We start from the raw sequence: 8,346 nt of genomic DNA, 5'->3' as shown, positions 1-8,346 counted from the left end.
TATATATATATATATATATATATATATATATAACACCTAACATACAATAACGGACGGATAAAGAATGATTTTATGTCCAGAAGTATTCTGTATATAATTAATGACAAAATTATATAAAGTATTCTATAGGAATGTTCCTGATAATATTACTGCTTATCGACGTTGATAATGATATCTAATTGAAAATGTTGGGTCCTTATCAACCAAAGTCGCTGTGACGCTGGTGGAGTCGAATATACATTAGCCATATGACTATTTTAGAACTTTATAGGTTTTGATTTGCATGGTTAAAACATTTTATAACGCTCAAAGTGAAGGAATGGTTATATAGGTCTTAGAGTTCCTCTCCTTGGCTTCAGTCCCGTTTTTGATCGAGATTTTAACGCTCTTTCCATACAGTCATGTCGTTGAAAAGTTGTCATCAAAGATATCATTGCCATACTGTTACTTGCCCGCCCATCACTACCCACCACATCATTGATAATCATTGTGAGCACTACCCACCACATCATTGATAATCATTGTGAGCACTACCCACCACATCATTGATAATCATTGTGAGCACTACCCACCACATCATTGATAATCATTGTGAGCACTCCCCACCACATCATTGATAATCATTGTGAGCACTCCCCACCACATCATTGATAATCATTGTGAGCACTACCCACCACATCATTGATAATCATTGTGAGCACTACCCACCACATCATTGATAATCATTGTGAGCACTACCCACCACATCATTGATAATCATTGTGAGCACTACCCACCACATCATTGATAATCATTGTGAGCACCATCCATCGCATCATTGATAATCATTGTGAGCACTACCCACCACATCATTGATAATCAATGTGAGCACTACCCACCACATCATTGATAATCAATGTGAGTATAGATTTTCATCAGGAACGAATCTGATTATTTATAAACTACAAATTAAGGAAAGGTCGGTTGAATTGTTTCAGGTGAATTACAGAAGAATAAATGTATTTTTCTTTCTTGTAATAGTGGAGGTATCTATGCATATACCTTTTCAGAGACCATATATTTTTAAGAGTTGTTTTATAAACTGAACCCATTTGGTCCTCTTTTTGTTTATGCCGGTGTGGATTAGTGCGATGTAATTATTTTCCGTTTGCGTTAAATGTTTCAGGACGTCGCAACAGTTTGTGCTTTAATTTAAATCCCTCCTTATCATTTTAATGTCTTCGGACAAAGCTTATTTTCATTCAGCCATGGTCAACATTGTTTGCAAAAGCGAGCGACAGACAGCGGTATTCTTGGCACTTGCTGATTTATTCCTTGGTTATAACTCACTGTTGCATGGATTAGTTCAAAAGAGATGGATCCAAAGTGATTAGCGTGTGACCGCTATTGCGCAACGACAATCCTATATATTTGTTTAAATTTGTTCTCTCGATATTATTTGCAAATTGCATTCATTAGCGCTATTTCAGTTAACTTTTGTCCAGAAAATTGTACGCATAATATACAGTACGCAAGTAGCAAACTATTAGATACTGTGCTACCAAGCTTTTGGGAAATTTCTAACGAATTATCATGGAATGATTAATTTTTTATTTTCTGTGCAATATAATGATCAAGTTCGCAACGAAGATTCAAATTCGCTGACGCCATCTAAATTCACCAATTAACTTTAAAAAAACAACTGGAGAGTCTATCCATTTTCGCCTGATATGACGATTACTTCTGAATACATATAAATACATCTGCTTCCAAGACATTTTCGTTTAACCGGATGCCTTGGTATATAAAATACATTGTTTTTGATTGGCTATTTTGTTCTCAGATCTGCAGAAGGGTTAAAGCTGAACTTCTTTTGTTTTGTGTTTTGCCGGTGGGTGTGGGAGTTGCGTGTTGGACCATCGCATTTCGTGTCCATACCACATTTGACTCCAAATCACAAACTGATCATATCTTTTGCTTAGTTTCACATGTCCGCGTGCATTTCGAACCGGTCCTATTTTTCGATCTCAAGACAACAACAAAAATCTAACTTCCGGACACAAATGTTTGGCCTAAATATCGGATCTCATAAATTAGGTATCATCGGCTCTATTTTTTAATGCGAGTAGAAAGTACACATCATTTGTATCATTGTAGAGCTACATCTGTCTATTTTTATGTAACAACCCCCACTTAGCATAGTACATATTCATGGCGACATAGAGTTTGAACTTTGGTACAACCTTATGACGCGTAAACGTTAAATACGGGATTAATGGGTTTCTACATGGTAGCTCGAAGACTGAACTTATTGCAACAACACACAGTAATTAAAGTTAATCAATTCTTTCGACAGATTATTTCGCTTCTTTTTCAGTGAAAGATTGGGAAGATTAGAAAAAAAGATGACAACAGCAACATTCTTGTTTCCAATAAGAATGTGTTAGTGTTGTGTAATAAAAGGTGTTAATGACAATGTCAATAAAATTAGTCTCCTTATTTTTCTTTATTATCATTTCATATGGAAAACGTCGGTGAGAAAATGTTATGTATTCCAATAGATTAAATAAAAAAAGAGAAATCCCCAAAACAAAATCCGGATTTTCAAATAAATGTAAATTTATGATTTATTACACTTCCGACGACTGCATATTTTAATCGAAAAACAGACATATTTTTATTGTACGTCTTTTGTTCCTTGCCTGGGAACCCGATTAATAAAAAGTGATATTTTATATAACAACCGAAATATTTGGACCTAGGAAGTCTATTACGTTAAACCCGTTCGAAAGTTGTATACTTAAGCAATATATATTCTTATTTGTTCAAAGATATATTGTACGTGAACTTTTATTTCCAAACTGCCGCTTTTTAAAAATTATTTTGGATGCTCATTACATTCGCTTTAAACAGATCCAATGCATTTTATGTATTTCTCAAAACTTAAACAATATAGCCAAAGCTGCGAGACAGTGAAGATTGTATCTATGTATGTTGTTTGTTTTTTTTTGTTTTTTTTGTTTGGTTTTGATTTAGTTCTCTGAGAAATATATTTTATTTTATTAAATTGTAGCTGAGATTACAAGATGTACAATATAGAAGGTCAAGGATAAAAACGAAATACAATGGCTTATAATGTTTTTCTCCTCTGACGCTACAATATTTATTGAACTACTAGTGAAATCAAGAAATTGATACATAAAATAAACCCAAAGGCGAGATTAAAATGAACAGTACTTCTTTCAGACCGAGTCGCTTTCGAAGCGATTGAGATTCATTAGGAAAAATGTGCAAATTGCTGTTTACAGCTGTTCATCAACCTTCGGAAATGCATAGGGTTTTGTAAGGTGTACGCGTAGGTAAATATTTAGACTTTTCCTTAAATTTCTGAACGGGCTTCGAAAATACGAATGCTTGTCTCATAACCAAGTATTGTGTCACCATACCAAAAGGTATTTAAAGTTACAATACCACATAGTTTTGTTTTGTGTGCACGTTTTCTTTAATGGAAATTGATCACTTATGTGGAACATCTGTTATTTGCTGGCCATGTGATGCTTACTAAATGTAAACAAAATGTTCGAGGTCCACATTTATTAATTCGACAGTGATAATAATTGCGCCACATTCATATCTTGCCTTGCTTTACGCATCTTCGAGTGTCAAAGCGTCATCCATGCACACGTAAATATTATGTCTGTTCATAATTATTTCCTTTACGTTAGTATCTTTGTATGCATGTCCACGAGAGCTACTTGTTGGTATCAGCGGTTCTTGCAAAAAATATATGTACACGTTAGGTTTTCTGTTTTCAGCCATTTAAAAGTAATTTCTAATTCCGTTATTTATGCATTTTCTTAATTCAGTTGATTGTCGTTTCCCTTTATATAAATGGTAAAGTGAACCATATCATAGGAAAAGCAGACGAGGCCAACATGGAGGAAGTAGCGGAAAACACACATGGGATGGGAAAGATAAAGACATTCCTTGGCAGCGTCAGCTACTGCTGTTTACATCATTTACCAGTCCCAGCCCTAGTCTGCCGTAAAAGGAAGATAGATCAGAGGTGAAGAATAAACATTCATTTTAAAGTGCATGGACAAATTTAGAAATTTTTGTTACCCATACACACCTGTTGTTGTATTTACAGGTGTGTACATTTACAGGTGTGTACGGGTAAAGCCTGAAATTTTGGAGAATTACACGTACCTGTATCTCTGGTAAGTTGGTGATGTTCGTAAAATGAAACTTAATGTTTTGTCTGTTTCGAGATATTAAAAGATTTTCAGAAAGGACAGAGGCAAAAGTGCTGGACTTAAATTTTGCTATCCATGATTATTGTATTTTTATTTGATCCAGCAACTCGCATGTGAATCAGGATTTTCATAATATGTAGTTACAGATTTAATGCTCTATTATATTAGAAACATTATTATCATATTCCGCCATCTTCTTTTGATGATGACAATCGTATGTTTTTAGGTTATCTCCACCTAAATTTAGAAGAATGAAAGAAAAATACCGCGATCCAAATGATGCCATTTTAGTGACATGGGTAGAACCAGTCATATGGTCTAGCATCCAGATGACACTGAGCATACGTTTAGAATATATTTTAATCTTGTCTGCCTATTTTGTAAAAATCTGTTCTGTCTGCCGTTAATTAAATGTCTCTTTGAAACGAATATTTGGTACACATACTATTATTATTGTTCACGCATTCAGAAGTTTAGACTGGAATTATTTCAGAAGATGACCATTATTATAATTTTTCGAAGAATCAGTCAAGCTGGTAACTTAATTGAATATAATTGTTCATTTCAGCAGATCATTCAAACTACAGTTCATTATTCTTGCCGTTGTATTTAAATCGCATTCAGAAAATTCGTTAATACAGAGCGCTCCAGAACAAAATAAATGTTATTGAACGTTTCTGTGATAACACTGGTATGATGGTCGATGAAATGCAAATAAAGCTACTTCAAGGATTATGAATCATCGCAAATGATTTGGCTGTTTTAGTGCAGAGGTTGCTTGTATTGCTTTTGTTTCTGTAATAAAACCAATTGCTTGCTATGGGTCAGAAATGTGGAGATATGAATTTAGCAGCGATATTGAAACTGTGGAATTCCACTTTTACAGCGTCCGCCTCAGAAGCGGGAGGTGGTGGGTTCGAACCCCGGCCGAGTCATACCAAAGACTTACAAAAACTAGCAGCTGCCTCGCTAGGTGCTCAGCATTAAGAGGTTAGTGTTAGGACTTATACTTACGCTCTGCTAATTAAGCTATATCATACTACAATCCGACTCGGCAATTTGAGATACTTAAAAAAAATAGACACATTAAATATAAATTGTGTCATTGAAGATACATAATAAGCAAATGGTTTTACTGAAACAGACAGGGGCTGACTACCTCCTTTCATGTATGTCCTGATCTTACTAGTTTCATTCATACAGGTCTCCTTACTTCCTATATGAAGGCGCTGAAGATTATTAGGAACGGTCTGTCCCAGTGAGACACACAGTCGAAATACGCCTCTTAATTGTTGAAGTATATGGACTCATAGTACAACAATGACCGTATAATTACGCCTGCTTGTTTAGAATAGTAACTTTAGAATTTTCAATAAACATTTCAAGGATGGGAATTGAGCTGGTTTAGAGTCAAAAGTAGGCAATTGAGAAATTTGTGCTAAACTGTTTCAAAAATTAGTTTTGAGGTAAAACAAAAATGGATTTGGACTCTGGGGCAAAGATAAGTAGGTTACATTGACGCCAAGTTATCAGAAAATGACGGCTCAGTGACCTTGAAAAGTTCTGAAAAAATTGCTACCTCAGTAACCTGCAATAAATTATTTAAAAAATAGTTGTGTTGTCTTCAAAACTTGAACAAAAACCACGCTAAAATTAATAAATAAATAAAAACGGTAATCTAATGAATTTCAACGAGTCATAATAGGCTGGGCAATATGGGCAAATGTCCTTTAAAAATTTAGATGAGAATACGTAAGGTAAGTTGTGTAATTTTTGAGAACATCTGAATCAATGACTTAAAATATATATCAAAAACGACATGACCTTTAATTACAGCTGCTCTGATTCTTATTTGTCTGGGTCGTACCTGACCATTCAGCTGGACATACAGAACCACAAGGCAATTTTCAGAATTAGAAAAGAATTCTTCTGAGAGGCTCGCTCTACCCTGAATTAGGGCACAATCTAAGTTTTGGTACCTCTGCTCTACAGGGACTCTGTATGTTAAAAGTGTCAGATAGTTTTAGCTTTAAGCGTGAAATTACCACAGTACGCACCGTAGGTTGACATTGAGTGTGATATGATAAAAAATGAAAAAAAAAAAAAAAAAACATTTTGAATACTACCAACATACCAATTTTGTATTACTATCTAGCACTTAACTTTTTATTTACAATTCAACACACACACACACACACACACACACACACACACACACACACACATGTACAAGTAAGTCAAGCTTAGAATAGATTATAGGAGTACACTACCCACAAATATATAAATAAAATTTGGAAAAATAGTTCAATAGGATCACACTTTCCTTGAATTGCGTCCTGGATCACAGATGTTCATGTATATAATGGGTGTCAACTATGTGGCCCGCGAGCCGTATGAGGCCCACAAAGCCATATCCTGTGGCCCGCAGAATGATTGGCATCACAAGGTGTCACGAGAGATAACAAAGGTTGTGCGGCCTCATTTGTAACCAAGCAAAACACTACTCATAATTCTACCCATGCTTTACTTGTAACCAAGAAAACGTTACTCATTTTAATTTAGTATCAAGCAAATAATTACATAATTATTGGTTTGTATTTTAGACTGGGTCTCAAGATTTGTTATTTGAAAGAGTATTATCAAAAGCGGTTTCCATATAGTCGAAAAGAAAAATCCCATACAGTCAGCCAATTGTGGTTAGCCCGCCACTGGGGAAATCCGACTCAACTACTTATGCGGATAGTCCTAGGACAGGCTGATCCATGTTCAGTCGTCATGTGGACAAGAACACAATCAATTTTACTATATGTTCTCTACATTTGTTTCTCAGTACTGACCTTTCCACTGTGTGACGATCAATGCAAATCATATGTTAATCTAAAATACCTTTAAAGATGACTTCACGGTGAAGTTCTTGTCGAATGTTGACCTGCTCTTTTTTGAGATGCTGGACTGTGAACATAGCAGCATGTAAACAGAACACATATTTCACTTCCGGATCATTACCAAGGCCATATTACTTACTGTGCACTGTCGCCGAAATACACATAGACAACAACACCCTGAGTTCATATTATCAAGAATAAACAGTTACCTTTAAATCCCTACCAAAAATGCATAAATAGAACTCTTCTATCACCACCAAAATGAGAGAGGAAAAAATGTTCTAAAAATAGACTAGAACTACATTTGTGGGTACTGAACTGGAAGCATTCATTGTGAGCCAATTCCATGTGTGCTGCAATCCCAGGAAACTTCTTTCACCCTTGTTTCTGTATTTTCAACAGGTTTGATGCACGTCATAGTTAGATCTGGGAAAGTCTTAACACCGTTACTTCTGTCTTCTTTACTGGCCTGCTCCTCTGCTAGACGGACATCCGCTTTGAGATGTGATGGTTGCTCATTGCTTGATGGTCCTGTCTTTCGTATTCAAAGACCACGGTATATGTGGTGGGGATTGGTGAGCCAAAATTTGAACGGTGTCCTCTTGACGACTGTTTGAATCGAGTTCTCTGTGCTACTTTGTTAGTTAATATGTCTACTTGAATATTAGAGAAGCGACTTTATATTTAAAAAATTGAAAACTGGTTCTGCCTAAACTGTTATTTCAAGTTAGAAAATGTCGAGACTGTTTAGTTGTTCATTTAGGTTTGCTTGTGATCAATATATGCTACTTTGAACAAGTCACAATAGTCCTATATAATTATTTTAGACTAATGTGCACTTTGTAATTCCCATAAATTTAGTATCACAAATAAATTGCCTGTTACACTTATCGGCAAACGATACACGTTTTTAGGAAAAACACTTGATTAAACATTGCTCAAGCAAACGATATTAACTTTCATCACACTCATAATAATGTTTCAGAATAAATGTGAAATCATGCACAGGTGATTCTTTCTTGCAAACCGAATTTAAGTAATAAAAATGGTGCTGTTACCAACTACAAGAGAGCCTGTCAAGGTCAAATAATTCACGTTTGAATTCAGAAATAAACAAAAACAAGAACGAAATCCTTTCATGTAAACTCGCAGTCATTAGTACATTTTACTTATAAACGTCATGCTCTGAAGTCCGCTCTTTAATCTCTCCACAACAACTCCATCCC

This window comes from Sinohyriopsis cumingii, chromosome 19 (genome assembly GCF_028554795.1).
Source record: "Sinohyriopsis cumingii isolate HCF-2022 chromosome 19, ASM2855479v2, whole genome shotgun sequence".
NCBI classification, from domain to species: Eukaryota; Metazoa; Mollusca; class Bivalvia; order Unionida; family Unionidae; genus Sinohyriopsis; species Sinohyriopsis cumingii.
Note: the sequence above shows the minus strand (reverse complement) of the source record.